Below are 17,353 nucleotides of genomic sequence, written 5' to 3'. Positions count from 1 at the left end.
ACCCCCCACTTTGCAACAAGCCACAATGATCTGTGAGGCCCTAGTGGAGTGCTCTGCCAGATCTGTCCAGGCATTGGAATCGCATCTTTAAGATACCTATGGTGTGTCCCACCAATGTTCGGGTAGCAGCATGAGCCTCATTGTGCCTTCTCTGTGCAGGATTCTGTGGCCACTGCAAGGGCGTCATCAGCCACATCCTTTGTGGGTGCCCTTTGTCAACGAGGAGCCAGCCCTGGATCCTGTGTGGTCCCTCGAAGATGTCCAGGATCTGCAATGTACTCAAAACATGTGAGTCGTGGACTCTTCCTGAGAATCTGACGCAAATCTGGATGATCAGTTTCTTGTGGTCGCGGGTCAGCTGTATGTTGAGCGTGTGGTAGCCTTTCTGGTTTATGTATTGCTGTGCCTGTTGCCAAGGGGCTTTTATAGGCACACGAGTGCAGTCGATGGCACTCTGCACCTGTGAAAACCCAGCAATCTCAGCAAAGCCCAGTGCTCTGGCGTCCTGGCTTGCTTGATCCCTGTCAAATTTGACGTAGTTGTGGACCTGGGCAAAAAGGGCACCTGTGACCTCATGAATGCGTATGTGTGTGTGGGAGATCCCGCAGAGGTCCCCAGTGGAGCCCCGGGGGGATGCACTGGCGTAGAAGTTCAGAACAGCCATTACTTTCAGAGCCACTGGCAATGGATGCCCTCCCAGTTTCCGTGGTACCAATTGCTGGAGAATGTGGCAAATGTGAGTCAACAGATCCCTGGACATGCAAATGACACTGGTTCTCGCTCATCTGCAGATAAGACATGCTAGTTCTGTACTCACTCGGTCTTGCAAGCCACTTACACACAATGTTTCTGTGAGCCTCATCCTCTGTGACTGGAGGGGGCCCTGCTGCCCCTTGGTCTTGAGGGTTTTGTTCCTCTCTTTGGCCAGCCAGGCACCTCGGTCACAATCCTCTCCTTGTACTCTCCTGCCTGAATGCAATGATGCAGCCAGTAATAAATCCAGGCTCTATCTTCCTGGTGGTCTCCTGTCTGCAGTATCAATGAGAAACAGACAAGAGTCAGCATTAGCCTCCAAAGGGTCTCTTTCTGTCAATGACTTGTCAGTGATTGTGGGTTCAAGGGCTTTGCTGCAATGTTGTCAACTATTTGCCCCTGAAATGCTGGCCAGCTGGTTTCAATGTGCACCTCCCCACCACCTCCCCCCCACCCCCAGCACCCTGCCCTGGCTTTACATGACCAACTGCTATGAGATTGCTTTGTCCAGGTGCTTGGATGTGCTGCATTCAGCCTAGGCGCTAGAATCCTCATTCACTGCACTCTAATACTACACTCTTTGGAATAAACAGGAGGGAAAATGAGATTATTTGAGGGAGACCTGAGGCTTCTCTTCTGTGAACCTGCCAGCCACGATTCTAACATGCATCTGAAGCTTGTCCAGGCGCCCAACTGCTCTGGAGCTCATTATCACTCTGGAGAATTTCTATGCTATGAACAATGGGGTTAATACAAGGAGATCGATTAGTGCAACTTTGCGGGATTAGTCTCGCATGAATGCTTCACTCTCCTGTTTCTCTGCATTGTCATTGAAAGGCTCCTAACATGTCTCAGCTGTGCCTCTCTCCTCATTTGGGAATGCACAGTTCAGTTGCCCCTTTAATTGCCCCCCTAGTGCATGCACCTGCCCTCCACTCCGCCCGCAGAACCCTCACCAGATGAGCTTCTCCTCATTTTAATTTCACACTGCGCCATCACTGCAGTTTGGAAAATGGCGGTGCTGAGCTCTCACTGCCAGGCCAGCTTGGACCCTCCATGTGTGAGTATGGAAACCTCTCTCATCATCCCAGCGGAGCTTAATGTTACAGTTTCCATCCCTCCAGAACCTCTCAATCCAGCCGCTGTAAATCTTGGTCCCATTGTGATTGTGGTGGTTATCCATTTGTTAGCCCCTGAACATTTTGAGGTGGATGTGCCTGTGCCCTGCGTGGACCTCACCCCTCGCAATCCCGAGGCCACTTGCACAGTTAAACATCCATCCCACACACCTTTGGATACCACCACACTGCCTTTTCCCCACACGTAGGCTGCAGATGTCTCTCCTAACTGAGTGTGCCATCTGCAGCCCAGTATGATGCCACAATCCCCATGGACCAAGGGGCATGATGTTACAACACCATCCTGTGCACAACATGTTGGCCACGACTGAGAGCAGACTGACATGCCCTCCCTCTCCCTGGACTGGGACAAAGACAGTCTTTACAAGCTCAACAATATAAAATGAGGTGTTTCTTCACTCAGCGATCCTTCCGTTGTGACCCCAAGTGTCTTATGTCATTCTGTAATATGCTCTCTCCCCATCCTGGCACTATGGACAATAGACCCCCTCACCCTTCCCTAATCATGTGTCTGAGTGCAACCTTCTCACCCTTAATCTCCAATGGAGCCCTTGCACTGCAGGCCCTTCCTATGTGTCAGGCCTATTTCCCCCCTTCCCCAGTGGAACCCTAACCCTGCAGCCCATTAAAAGCTACACCTGCCTTACTGCTGGTCTGGTTGATAGAGACTTGCCTGTGACAACCCCCAGTAGGTGATGTGGTTCTGCCTGTGAAGCCTGGCGCTGATTACCTCAGGGGCTGTGCGATTCCTAATAGGTGAACGATTCTTGAAGTCAAGAGCCAAGTGCAGGTTGCCAGGTGCATGTCACTTATATACCGTTGTGAAACACAGCGTTCTAAACGCACGCCAACATGCCCTGATGATCCAGCATGGATGGATGATTCCAGCAAGCAGTCCATATAATGAGATGCAAATTTATTGAAATGACATTCCCGATATGCGGCGGTGGGAAATGTGGCCCGCCATTGAAGGCTGCAGCAGACAATGGCGAACTGGTTTCATGACGACATGAAACCAATTTCTGGCCTTCTCGCGATATTTTCCACTCCGGCCCGCCATGATGCCTGCTGCAGGAGTGAAAAATCCCAGCCATTGAATACATTCATGATAGAGGTCAATAGATTTTTGGGTACTAAAGGAATTAATGGAAATGGGGATAATGTGGCAAGGTGCAGTTGAGGTAAAAGGTCAGCAATGATCTTGTTCAATGGCAGGTAGGTTTGAGGGCTTACTCCAGCTTCTATTTCTTCTGTTTAATGTAGCTGTATGTGCCTCCATATGTAGAATCATGTCTTTACTCAATTTAAGACGGGCTCTTGAAGGCACTAATTGGAAGACACAAGGCCGTCTTTCTTCATTGTTGGTGTATATCAGTATTTGGCAAACTGATCAATGCCAGTTTTAGCCTAGACAGTTCTTCACAAGTGGCATGGGACACTTTGATCTTTCTTTATTCAATTTTTGCTAAGCCTCAATTCACAATTGACTTGTACTTTCAGACAGATATCCAAACAGTTCTCCTTTCATAATTCAGAACTTCTAGGCATGCAACAGGAAAGCTTCTTGAGCCCTTATGTGAGATTCAGAATCAAGCTGTGAAGTGAATTTGTAGTGAAAAGAATGGAAAATATTTCAAGAAGGGAAGGCTCTGGCCTAGACTGTCACTGGGTACCCTGGAGAGGTGAGTCTTATAATCTCTTTGCCACTTGAGAACCAACAATGCTGTTATGTAGTATTGTGGTTGGACAATTAGTGCATCAGTGTAGTTGGCATGACACAAGTTATCCTTTCACTATGCTGAAAGGCAGATGCTCATTGCATAGCTGATGAGAAACCCCTAAGATTTGGGATAACAACTGCTGTCTGTATTACCAAAGGCCAGGTAAGAGAATGCAAGCTCATATACCAAGAACTTGATGCTGATCACGTTTGGGTTGTGGAGAGGAAAATTTCTTCAACTGGTTATACAATTTGATGGTCTGTAGCTCATTCATGTATCACAGCAAGAGGCTGGTGGCATTGCACTCATGGTGACTTATGCCGCTGGCTATGCTGGCTCGAGGAATACATGGTGTCTACTTAGTAAGGGATGAAACCAGCACTTCTCATTGTCCAAAGACCAAATAGGAACTATCCTTCTTGGTGAGTTTTTCTATCCTTCAAATGGATTTTTTTGCATTCAAGATGTTGACAAGATGACATGCTTGTTTGATGTAAGGTCAGAGTCAAATTATCGTTCTGTGGCAGACTCTTTAATCCAATGCCTGAGCCTCATGGGTTCAAAGCACTCGAAGACACTGTCATTAATTAGCCAGCCAGAATGTCATTTTAAGGTCACTGAAGGCTTTGATTCTCGCCACACAGCTCCAGCTAGGTCTGGTAGCCAAAGGTCTAACAGAAAAAGTGATTTTACTAGGACCATCAGTTGAAAGTTGTCAGTGATAGAGAGCTGTGCAGTTCTAGCTGATTAAACTGTGGCAGTGTGCCAGAGTAGACACGGGCATACTTAAGTCTTTGTTCTTGCCAACTTGCACCTACAAGCATTCTGGACTTAGGTTAAGTGGAATGTGCTCCTTTAGGGAGAATATGTGTACTCTGTACCATTCAAGCAGAAACTCTACCGACGTGGATATTGAACTAGGTGCTTGAGAGGCTGATAAACATGGGGCAGGGTTTTTAGGTCGGCGCGATCGGTAGGCCCAGGAGCGGCTGGGAAACGGACCACCACCTGTGATTGGCCCCCTACCGCGCTATTAATTGGCTAGTCAGTGTGAAGCGCGGGCTGAAATGCTCAGCACCACTGAGGTGAGGGCGGGAGGAGGGCGGGTGCTGAATGAAAGCTCCCTGAAGGCAGAGAGCTGCCTCAGGGAGCTGAAGACTTTAAAACCAATAAATAAAGTTTTTAAAATCGGGAAAGAAATGTCCACGCAACACAATCAGTCATCTGGATATATACATGATGAGAATTCTGTCCATACATTTTTATTTATTTTTTATTTAATAACGGAAAGCTCAGCCCGCCCTCGGATGAGGATCCACGAAAAATTCAAAGTCCGCCTGGCCGATTCGCCCGTCCGCCAACTGTAAGGTTGGATGAACCACGAAAAATTGAAGACAATTACAACTTTAATTGCACAAATTGGCCTCTTAATTGTCAGCGGGCGCGCTTCCGACTTTTGCACGCGCCCGCCAACCGAAATATCACGCAAGCGCGGGATGACGTCAGGACGCTCGCCCGACGTCATCCTGCGCGATTTCGCGTCGAGCGGGCGCCCCCACGCCAACCTAAAAATTCTGCACATGGTGATTGGTTTCTGCACCCTATCAGACAGGCAGCCAAACTGAAACAAATGATTGTATTACTATTGTTCCTCACTCCCAGTGCTTTAGTTTCTGTCATAAATACTCTGGAATTCTCTCCAAAAAGCAATGTCAAAACCTCAAAAGCTTCTCTAAAACCATTCTCTTCAGCCATACCATGGGCCATGCCCTATCCATCCATCCTATTCCATACCTTATGGTACCTATTGGCCCCCTTGAGTGTTGTGAGACATTCATTTCAATGAGGAACACCACACAAAGTCAAATTGTTATTAAAGTCAGGTAAATATTCATTTCAACATGATTTATATCATTACCCTGTATTTCCAAACAAACCAAAAAATGTTTGCCAGCCACCTCTCATAAAGACAGTGCTCGTTGCTTGAACAGAGCTGCCTAAAATAAACACCTTCACCAAGATTTATCGTCAGGGCTTTCTCCCAATCAGCCGCCATTACCTCAGCAGATGATCAGCGGAAACTCCAGATATACGCCGTTTGTGACTGATCATGAAAACCCTCTTCCTCCCTAGGAAATTGCCAGCAATTTTTGCTTTGTTACTTGCCCCGTTCGTCATAAAATATCATTGAATAATTCTGCACAGGAGGCAGCCATTTGATCCATCATTTCTGTGCCAGCTCTCTGAAAGAGCTATCCAATTAGTCCCATTCCCCTGCTCTATCCGCATAGCCCTGCAATTTTCTTGCCTTAACAAGTATTTATCCCATTCCCTTGTGAAAGTTATTGTTGACTCAGCTTCCACCAACCTTTCAGGCAGTACATTTCAAGTCATAATGTTTAAATATATTCCCGGTTTCCAAAGACAAGTTTGTAGGGATGGGCTGGCATAATATGATTAGTTTAATAACAAAACTACAATCCCTGTTTTTATGCTGTGATAAATCCTACAAATGTCTTTGCTAATTTTCACCTTTCACTTACATTAAGAAAACTAAAATGGTCTGTAATGCACTACAGCTCAGTGCTGGCATGTCTGTATATATTACAATTAAATTAGTTGATAGAACACATGGAAACCTCTAACAGCTGCTTGATTCAACTCTAGAAACTTTGGCACCACTATAATTCATTCAATTTTTCACATCAGTTTTCTTTTGTTTATAAATGATTTTCATTCACTTCAAGCCACCCACGGGCTAGTGCTATTCAGGCAGGTGTTCAGTGATATATCAGCAGGTCCATAGGGATGAAAATACCTGCTTGATTAGAAACAGTCTGGAATTGATTTAAACATAAAATAGTGAGTTTGGTTTTGAAATTCCAAAAAAAACAGTTACAAATTTCTTTTTAAACATTATTTGTCTCCATAAAAATCGTAATAAACCAGGGGCCCTGTGGAATTTTGAAAGCACAGGCTGAGACGAGTACATTGGCTTTGGTCAGATTTAAACAAACAAGATTTCACAGTGACTTCTGCTGTATTCAATGAAAAATTTAATGACTATGTCTATTCCTGAAACACTCCTCAAAAGAGAGGACTTGTCTGTGAGTGCCTTGCAACAATTAACAAATGTTAATTTAAAAAGTGAGGGCAGGAAAGTTAGGAATAGAATTAAAAGTAGGCACTAAAAAAGCAGAGAGAGTTGAGGTATTGGCTCAACACTTGAACCTTAAGGAAAAGGTAATCCAGATAAGAGGCAGATTCAGTTAAAAGTGAAGCAACTTGAACTAAAAAGAGAAATGAAAAAACTTTAACTCGAAAGAGGGGAAAAAGAAATAAAGAGAAAAAGAGAATTGGAAAAACTTGAGCTGGAAAGAGAAGGGGAAATGCAAAACTTGAATTAGAATTTCAAAGAGAAGAAAAAAGAAAGATAAAGAGGTGCAAAGAGAGAGGAAAGCCAGGAAATTTGAACTGGGTAAAGAAAGGCTTTGATTATCCGAACAAAGGAGTAACAGGAAGATTTGACGATGGGTTTGATTTAACTCCTGGTTTTGATTTGGCAAAAAATATTTTCCTTATGCCTAAATTCAGTGAAGAAGGAACTGAAATGTATTTATGCCATTTGAGAACATTTCTACAAAGTTACAATGGCCAAGAGAAATTTGGACAATTCTATTACAAGGTAGTTGGTAGGGAAAGCATTGGAGGTTCATTCAGCCCTTTGAGTTGAACAGTCTGCAGATTATGGCCGGGATTTTCCAGCCCCATCATTGCAGGAACCGCCATGGGAGATTCGGCGGCACAGCCAAAAGTCCATTGACTTTCAGCAAGACCGGACAATCCTGCCCTATGAAACTGTTAAGTCTGATGTGTTTAATGCATATGAGCTAATTCCAGAAGCATATACACAATACTTTAGAAATCTGAGGAAGAGGCAGACTTTTGTGGAATCTGCTAGAGAAAAAGAAATGGTGTTTAATCAATGGTACAGGGTGGTGAGATTTGACCAAAATTCTGAAAACCTCAGAGAAATGTCGCTAATGGAGGATTTTAAAAACAGTATTTCCTTAGGAATCAAGTCCCACCTAGAAGACCATAAAGTTTCTAAAATGAGGGAAGTGACAGTTTTGGATGATGGTTATGAATTTTCCTACGAACACATAGGCGGCAGCAAACTTTTGGTTGCAAACCCACACAGAGACTGGAGAAATCAGAGTGAACACAACACTACTTACAATGATGGGGGGTAGCAGAAACAATAAGACACATGTTTTTTAAAGTAGTGAAAGAGAGAGAAAGGAAGATAAAAATGATTCAAAGAGACCAATATGTTACTGTTGCCATAAAACAGTGATGAGAGACTGCTGGAAGTTGCAAGCTAAGCTGGAAGCTTCAGCAGGCATGTCTAACATTTCCCTTGTAAAGTCTGTACCAGTGAGTAAAGCTTGGGACAAAGGAATACAATTTAATCTACTTATCATGGGTGTAAATCGGAACATAAAAGGTTATGAGAGTTTTATATTTGAGGGTGATAAAGCAACCAATAAGGTTATTATCCCTCGAGATACAGAGTCAGCCCAAAGTTTGATATTAGCAACGGGCCTGATTTTCTCTCCACAGAACTTGCTAAATAAAAGTATGGATATTGATGAAAATTGTTTCCCTGTTTCATTGTGTAGAGTGAATTTAAACTGTACTTTCATCAATGGGTCTGGTATTGTAGGAGTGGTGTTGAAATTGCCTATTAAGGTTGTTGATTTCATACCAGGGAATTACTTCAGGAGAGATAAAATGCTGCTATCTCCAGAGATAGTAGCCAAGTCCATTAAAGCTGACAGTATACTAAAGGAATCAGCCTCAACACCCTGGATGACAAAGGGGGGAAAAGCTTAGCTTCATAGTTATTATTATCATCTAATCACATTTGATGGGAAGTGCATGTGTGTGGACTGTTACATTTTGGCTCAGTTCCTAATGTTCTTTATTTGTGTTCTCAACAAAAGTCTGCCTCTATAGACAAGCTGAGTGTTGCTGTAAACCGTAACTTGATTTTGTGTGTGAAACTATGAGCGGAATATTCCACTTCCATTGGCGTCAGGCGTGAGTGGACAATATGGCAGGAAGGCCAAAAATCGGTTTCACATGTCGTGTTTGCAATTATCCACTCCGCCCATCAATGGTGGGCTGTGTCAGGAACATAATTTTAATACATCTGCATATCATTATAAGCCCTGCTAGCTGGAATCAGCCCCCTACGCTGGATCATCCGGGCACATCGGTGTGTTTGCACACTGACATGTTTCACAACAGCATTTAAAAGGCGTGCACCTGACAAGCTGCATTTCGAAGGGAATTTGGAGGTGAGTGCACAATAACGTTGCGCAGCGCTCACGAGGGTTGCCCGTTCACTCACAAGATTGGGGCACAGTGCATTGATGCGAGAGCACAGGCAAGTCACTTCTTCCTGGCTGGTTGACAAGTGCAGTGCCAGGGCATGGGCTGCACTGCGTCTGAGGCGAGTTTTAGGCAGCAAGGGCTATGCTGCGTCTGAGGTAAGTTAGGGGGGCAAGGCAGCCCAGTTTGATGTTAGTGCACAAGTACATGCGGTGGGGGTGGGGGTGGGAAGTGGACACGCATTAGGGACACATTGTATCAAGTGAGCATTCCTCCGCAGCTGAGACAGTTCAGGCGCAGCCACATTAACATGCCTGGAGTTCAACCTCTAGCTTATCTGCCCAGTCAAACAACACAGCGGCATGAAAGTGCCACCAAATGCTCCAGAGCTTTTCACCCTTTGGGCACAGGCTGCAAACTAATGAGTGTTTTAGTGGACTACAGATCAATTGGACGACTGGACACGTTGTACAATTTCCTGATGTGCCTGCAAAAGCAAGTAAGATAATTAGTGCATGGTAGCGTACTGCAGAACAGGGGAAATGACTCACAGCACGGTTGTCTGATGGATGGTGCACTGCTGGATAATCACTTGGTTGAGCAGATCGTCGCCAGCCAGCTGGATGACTCTATTTTCAAGGTCCATGAGGACCTTGTTGTCAGGCATTCTTCCACCAGCCTGCGACCTTTCCCTTTTGTTATGTGCCAGCTTGTCTTGCATGGATACAGTTGGAGATAGTGTAAGCAGAACACCTGCCAGACCAGATAATAAGGATGCTTGGCACATGTGGGTGGTGAATGTTGCCATGGACGAGATGAGGACACGATCCACAGGTCAGATGAAGATAAGTGTGAGAGAGTGAATGGTCATGTCCCTTGAACTGGCAGTGAATGAGATCCCTGTGGATGTCTAATGGGTTTGTGAGTTGAGAGTGATAAGAAGAGTGACTTACCCTGGTGGAATGGAGGAGATCATTCATCCTCTTTCTGTACTGGGTGGCTGTCCTCTTTTGCAGGGCTTTGGCGCTGACCACCGCTCCCACTGCCTCCCATGCAGCATTGGTGACCTTGCTTGTTGACCTTCACCCACAGCAGGGGTAGAGGACATCACAGCAGGCCTCCACCGTGTCCATTAAGCGCTCAAGAGAGGCGTAGCTAAATCTGGGGGCAGCATGTTTCCTCCATCTGGCAGCCAACAGTTCGTAGCAGCTTGCTATCCCTTGAAGAGTGCTTGCTATGTACAGGGGTGGCCTTTAAATATGCTGCTAGGTTTACTGAAGGCCTGAGGTGACAGCAGGGCAGGGGAATCAGATGATGCCCTGCCAACCTCCCGGCGTGTTTCCCGGGAATACATAATTAATGAGGTGGGAATGGGATGATCGGGTGCAAAAACCCGTCATTGCAGCCAGCAGGAAAAACGTCCTTTTTCCCTCCCACTACCACACGTAGTAGAAATCTGGGACAATTCCACCCTACCTCAGAAAGCATATAACAAATTGAACAATGACCCCTTATACCATTGGGATATGTACTGGAAATAGCATGGAATATTGCCTTATTGTCCTGATCAGCAGAAAAACACCATGTTCATAGATTATGTAGCTTAGGTTAAAAATGCGAATCTAAATTTATTGTAATAAGTAAAACTATACAGATGCAAAATCAATAATTTTAACTGAGTTCACATGCTGTAAATGTGTTGTATCGCCATGAAGTTCCAGCTTGCCATTGTAACACATACCTAAAAATTTTAATCAATAAACTGTCAAACTAGGGCAAGATTACAGCATATGTCTATGCTAGGTAGCCTTGGAGCATAGACCTATCAATCAATCCAAACTTCAAAGACATCAACATTGCCATATAGATACCGAACATCAAACATTCTTACAGCTCCAGGACATAGGAAACCTGTCTCGATAGACAAGATTCTGCTAGCAGGACATTCACAGATGAGACAGAAATTACAATTAACAGCTCAAAATCTTTGTTCTATGCCAAATATGATAACATTGCCTGTCAGAATAAATTGAACTATTTGGCCTGACACGGAATAGTCTACAAGCAATTAATATATGCAGAGGTGATCACACCCTTTGAAATGGGAGTCCCACTATATCTAGTCAGCATTTGTGCCTTCCTTACCTTACCTCTACAGAAAGGCAAAATAAACTTCGGCAGAGTACTGCTAACAGAAGCCCAGGTTTAAACTTGTTACATTATATGCTTTTCAGTCTTGGATCAGTGGTAACACACCCACTTGTGAGTGACAAGGTTATGAGTTCAAGCACCCTTCTGAAGACTTGAGCACATAATCTGGGCTACCACTTTAGTGTAGTACGAATAAGATCAAAAGAAATAGGAGCAGGAGTAAGCCATTTGACCCATGCTCTGTCATTCAATAAGATCATGGCTGATCTGGGGCTGTAACTCCGCTTTTCTATCTCCATCCCAGAACCCTTGTCTCACTTGTAGGTCAAAAATCTGTTGAGTTCAGTCTTGAATATATTCAATGACAATGCCTCCACTACTCCCTGGCAAAAGAGAATTTCAATGACCAATGATCTGAGAAAACAAATTCCTTCCCATCTCTGTCTTAAACGGGCAACCCCTTATCTTTCAGCTGTGTCCCCTAGTTCTAGATTCCCCTGCGAGGGGAAACATCCTCTCTGCATCTACCCTGTCAAACCACTTCAGAATCTTATATGTTTCAATAAGATCACATCCCATTCGTCTAAACTCCAATGAATATAGGCCCAGTCTGTTCCTCATAAGACAACTCTTCATCCCGGGAATCAGCCTAGTGAACCTTCTCTGAATTAATTCCAATGCAAGTATATCTCTCCTTAAGTAAGGAGACCAAAATTGCACATAGTACTCCGGGTGTGCTCTCACCAATACCCTGTACAGTTTAACAGCAGTTCCCAACACTTATACTCCATCCAATAAATGCTTATATTCCATTTGCCTTCCTTTTTATACTTGCTGTGCCAGCACGCCAACTTTTTGTGATTCAAGTACAAGGACACCCAGATCCGTCTAGACTGCAGTATTCTGCAGTCTCTCTCCATTTAAATAATATTCTCCCTTTCTATTTTTCCTGCCAAAGTGGACAAACTCACATTTTCCCACATTATGTTCCATGTGCCAAATTTTTTGCCCAGTCCCTTAGCCTATCTATATCTCTTTGCAGTTTCTTTGTATCCTCCTCACAGCTTACTTTCCTACCCATCTTTGCATCATCAGCAAATTTGGGTGAAATACAGTCTGTCCCTTCATCCAAGTCATTAATATAGATCGTAAATAGTTGATGTCCCATCACTGATACCTGTGGCGCTCCACTAGTGAGTTTGCCAACCTGAAAATGACCCTTTTATCTTAACTCTCAGTTTCCTCCTGGTTAGCCAATCCTCCATCCATGCTAATATATCACCCACCAACACCATGAGCTCTTGAGCCAGAACTTCCATGCAATGGCAATCACAGTCAGATTGCCAACTCCTCTCCTTTTGACTTACCTTAGTCTGGAGCTGCACATTTCTCACCTGGACTTCAACCCGGGTCTGGTGGGAAATGTGCAGTATACCTGCTTTCCAAGTCCTTCCAGTCAGGGGCAGCAGCATTGGGGGAAGTGAAGCCACACCCCCTTTTTACACCACTAGCTGCCGTAAACCGGACAAATTCCAAGGTCCCAGCTACTTTGGGAAGCCAAGGAGAAGATAAGGTAAGTGGGTGAAGGGTTAAGGTGGCAAAGGTGGGGTGGGTAGTCAGGTGGTAAGGGGGAGGGGAGTTAGTTGGGGTGGGTCAGGTGGTTAGGGGTAGGAGGGTCAGGTAGTCGGGTGGCCAGTGGAGGAGGCGTTGGGTGGTTAGAGCTTTGGCGGGGGGGGGCGTCAGGGGGGAGAGGATGTCAAGGGGGTCAGGTGGTCAGGGGTATTGGGGTTTGGGTGGGTAGCCTGGGGGGTGAGGATGGTCGGGAGGGTAGTCGGAGCTGGGGAGGGTAATCAGTAGGTGGGGGTTAGTTGGGGAGAGGCAGTCAGGTGGTCCAGTGGGGGGCCGGAGGGAATCAGTAATATAGTTAAACAGGAGTTAGAAGTGGTTTCAATCCTTCTAACTTTTCCTGGGTAACTATTAAGAGAGTCGGACCACAGTCTCTGATTTAAAACGGCCGTTCCCAGTGCAAGGTAATTGCCTATCAGAAGTTAAAACTTTTCAGGCAATTTCCATGCAGTCCTTGTGTGGGGAATTCTGGGGGGTTCCCCAGCACATCTTCCTGGATACCTCCGGGGTACACCCCTCCTCCCCTGCAGAGGCCTGGGCCCTTATTTTATGCAGACACCTTTGATGGGCATCTTTTCAAATGACTTTTGGAAATACAAATACACAATATCTACTACAATCCCTTTATCCACCCTGCTTGTTACATCCTCAAGGATCTTTAATAAATTTGTCAAATACAATTTCCCTTTCACAAAACCATTTTGTCACTGCCCAATTGTACTATGATTTTCTAAACGTCCTGCTAATATTAAGAATGGATTCTAACATTTTCCCAATGACAGGCGTTAGGCTAACTGGCCTACAATTTCCTGCTTTCTCTCTCCCTCCTTTGTTGATTCGAGGTTTCATTCGCGGTTTTCCAATCTGCTGGAACCTTTCCAGAATTTAGGGAATTTTGGAAGATTACAACCAATGCATTCACTATCTCTACTGTCACTTCTTTTAAGACCTTAGGTTGAAGAGCTAGTGGACTAGGTCCGGTGGACTTGTCAGTCTTTAGTTCCATTACTTTTCCCAGTACTTTTTCTCTGGTGATCGTGATTGTTGTAAGTTCTTCCCTCCCTTTTACCTCTTCGGTTTCTACTCTTCTTGGGATGCTTTTTGTCTCTTCTACTGTGAAGCGAGACTCAAAATACTTGTTTAAAGTCTGCCATTTCTTTGTTTCCCATTACTAAGTCCCCAGACACACCCCCTATGGGATCAACGCTCACTTTTGGTACTCTGTTCCTTCTTCTTTTACTGCTTTTGTATTTCTTGCTAGTTTTCTCTCAGAGTCTCATTTTTCCCGCTTTATTTGTTTTTAGTGTTCCTTTACTGGTTTCAAAAAATTTCTCAATCTTCTGGTCTAACACAATATTTGCAGCATTGTAAATCCTTTTTTTCAATTTGATCCCATCCTTAACTTCCTTAGTTATCTCCTGGTAGAGTCTCCCTTCTTCAATATCTTTGTTCAAAGTTATGAAATATCCCCTTAAATGTCTGCCACTGTTTTTCTACTGTCTTACCATATAATCTATTTCCTCAGTCCACTTTAGCCAACTTTGTCTTCATACCCTTGTAATTGCCTTTGTTTAAGGTAAAAACTCTAGTTTCAGACCCACATTTCACACCTTCAAACTGAACGTGAAATTCTATCATGTTATGACGACTCTTACCTAAATGATCCTTTACTATGAGGTCACTAATTAATCCTGTCTCATGACACATTGCCAGTTAAAATAGCCTGTTCCTTGATTGGTTCCAGAATATATTGCTCTAAGAAACTGTTCCAAAACAGGTCAGGATTTTCCGTGCTCAATCGGGGCGGGCGTGTTTTGTGGCGAGATCGGAATATCTTGTTAGAAGGCCCAAGGCACGTTTCCTGGCGATGTCAATCCAGGAAGCGATTGTCTCCTCCTGTCATCGGCAGGCTGCATTTCCTGCCATTGGACATCGGAATCTTATTTTCAATACATCTGCATATCATTATTGTGGCCACACAGTGGACTCACTTCCTCCACATCAAATTTAAATCCCACGTTGGTGTGATTTTAGAAAGGCATGATTTACATCTGCCTTTAATAGACTTTTACCTGGCGACCTGAACTTTGAGGGGAATGCAGAGGTGGGTGCACACAACTTAGCGCAGCGCCCACAAGGATCCCAATGCAAGGAAGTGGCTCTGCGGATTCGGGGGGATCACAGGCAAGTCTCCACAGCAGCTTCTGTGTGGCTGGCTTGTGGTGCCGGTGCTAGAGCAACAGTGCTAGAGAAAAGGTAACCGCGGGGCAAGGGCAACAGTGCTAGAGTGAAGGGGGAGAAGTGAAACTTGGGGCTAGGGCAACAGTACAAGGTGGGGGCACGGAAAATCCTGGCCTGTTTGGGAACAGTTTCTTAGAGCAATATATTCTGGAACCAACCAAGGAACAGGCTATTTTAAACCTGGCAATGTCTCATGAGACAGGATTAATTAATAACCTCATGGTAAAGGATCATCGAGGTAAGAGTAGCCATAACATGATAGAATTTCACATTCAATTTGAAGATGCGAAATGTGGGTCTGAGTTTTAACCTTAAATAAAGGCAATTACAAGGGCACAGGATGAAGGTGCACACTAACACATGCCAGTAGTGGGGGTGGGTTGGTGGGGGGTGGGGGGAGCTGGTTAGAAAATGGCCAGGCAAATGGAAAAACGTGTCAAAGGTGGGCACTGTTCCGCAGTTGAGACTGTCTAGCTTGAGCTCAATTGACATGCTTTGGAGTCAGTCTATTCAAGCAATGGTGCCCACTCTAGCAGCACTAACTCCTCACAGTGCCAATGATCGCTCCTCTACTGTTAACCCCTCATGTGCACACTTCAAACTCAGATGAGTGCTATTGTGCTGCAGAACCATTGGGCGACTGTGCAAGCTTGAGGATCCCCTTGGGAAATGCGGCCATGGAACACTGGCGGAGGGGTGTGTTCCTAATCCCTGGCATTATGTTTAAGTAGACATTAAAGTCACCCTCATGGTCCAAGCAAATCACAAAACCTTGGAGTGCAGCTTAGGATGTTACTGGCACTTGAGATGAGAGTTCAGGATGCAGTCGAGTGGCTGAAGCTGCTGGCACTCGGTCATGTGGTGTGGGGCAGTGCTGGATGGGGGCCTGGTGAGCCATCATGTGCACTAAACACTGGGCAGGGCATCCATGTGGTGGCCTGGACACTCCAGCATGTGTGAAGGGGCCTTGAGAGGCAGCTGCAGGTGATGACTTGACCAAGGAAGGTCTGTAGGAGACAATTGTGTCTCTCTCTTTGATACTGAAGTGAGGAGATCATCAGGAACATGGGGCCTGGTGATCTCGCTGTCTGCCTGATTGCTTATAGGCAGGAGAGAAGACGGAAAAGAATGCGACGGAGGTGGTTGGCTCACTAAAGGGAGAAGAATCCTGATGTCCAAGGGTGGCAGGGCCTCCTCCGCACGCAGAGGATGAACCCCAGAGATCCATCATTCATAGGCACCTCACTAGACCCAGGGTCCATAGGCGGCGCATGTGCTACCTGCAGATGGGCGAGAACCAGTGTCACCAACAATTATCAAGGGAACCGGTTACTCAGGTATGCCACCTTCTGCAGGATTTGGCACCAGGGCAACTCAGAGGGCATCCACTGCTAGTGGTGGTGAATATGACCGTCACACTCAATTTCTAGGTAGTGGCTCCTTCCAGGGCTCCACTGGTGACCTGTGCGGGATCTTGCAAGCCTCCGCCCACAAATGTATCCCAGTGGTCACAGGCACCCTTTTAGCCAAGGCACACAACATTGTCAACTTCGACCAAGATGAGGCGAGCCAGGAAGCAAGAGCGCTGGGACTTGCTGTAGATGGCAGGGTGCCATCGACTGCATTCACATGGCTCTTAAATCTCCATGGCAACAAGCAGTCCAGTATGTGAACCGCAAAGGCTTCCACTCTCACTGTTCAGCTAATCTGCAACCATAACAAGTGGATCATGAAGGTTTGTGCAAGATACTCCAGAAGTGTCCATGACTTATACATCCTCAGCAGGTCTCAGACCCTGACATCTTCCAGGAACCACACAGGCTGCAGGGTTGGCTCCCTTTGGGCAAGGGCTACCCGCAAAGGATGTGGCTGATGACACCCGTGCGGCGGCCTCAGAATGCTGCTGAGAGAAGTTATACAAGGCTCATGCCGCAACTCGGAGTTTGGTGGAGCACACAATTGGCATCCTGAAAATGAGGTTCCGGTGCATGGATAGATCTGGCGGAGCACTCCAGTACACTCCCCAGGGGGTGTCACGCATCATAGTGGCTTGCTGCTCTAGACAACCTGGCAAAGGGGGAAGGACCTGGATGATAATGAGATGGAAGGGCTGCACGTCTCCTCCGATGAGGAGGAAGTTGAAGGAGATGAGGTTCTGGAAGAGGAGGATGCAGGTATTGAGGCCTTTGCACTCACCAGACGAGGCAGGCATACTCATAAGGCCCTCATTGCCACAAGATTCCAGAAGGATGATGACGAGATGTAGTTAGGACACTCCTGAGAACTTCACGTTGCATCTGGGAACCCAACCTCTCCACTATCTCT

General features: G+C 45.6%; 1 long non-coding RNA gene across 1 annotated transcript in view; it reads right to left on the bottom strand.

Annotated features, from left to right (window-relative positions):
• Positions 1-834: 834 nt before the first annotated feature.
• LOC144679318 (uncharacterized) overlaps positions 835-17,353 on the bottom strand; it is a 55,191-nt gene continuing 38,672 nt past the window's right edge. The window contains exon 2 of the long non-coding RNA XR_013576314.1: positions 835-1,029. This is a non-coding gene — a long non-coding RNA (uncharacterized LOC144679318). The remainder of the gene's footprint in view (positions 1,030-17,353) is intronic.

Source organism: Cetorhinus maximus, chromosome 4, assembly GCF_964194155.1.
Source record: "Cetorhinus maximus chromosome 4, sCetMax3.hap1.1, whole genome shotgun sequence".
Classification (NCBI taxonomy): Eukaryota; Metazoa; Chordata; class Chondrichthyes; order Lamniformes; family Cetorhinidae; genus Cetorhinus; species Cetorhinus maximus.
Note: the sequence above shows the minus strand (reverse complement) of the source record. Positions and strands in the feature narration are given on the sequence as shown.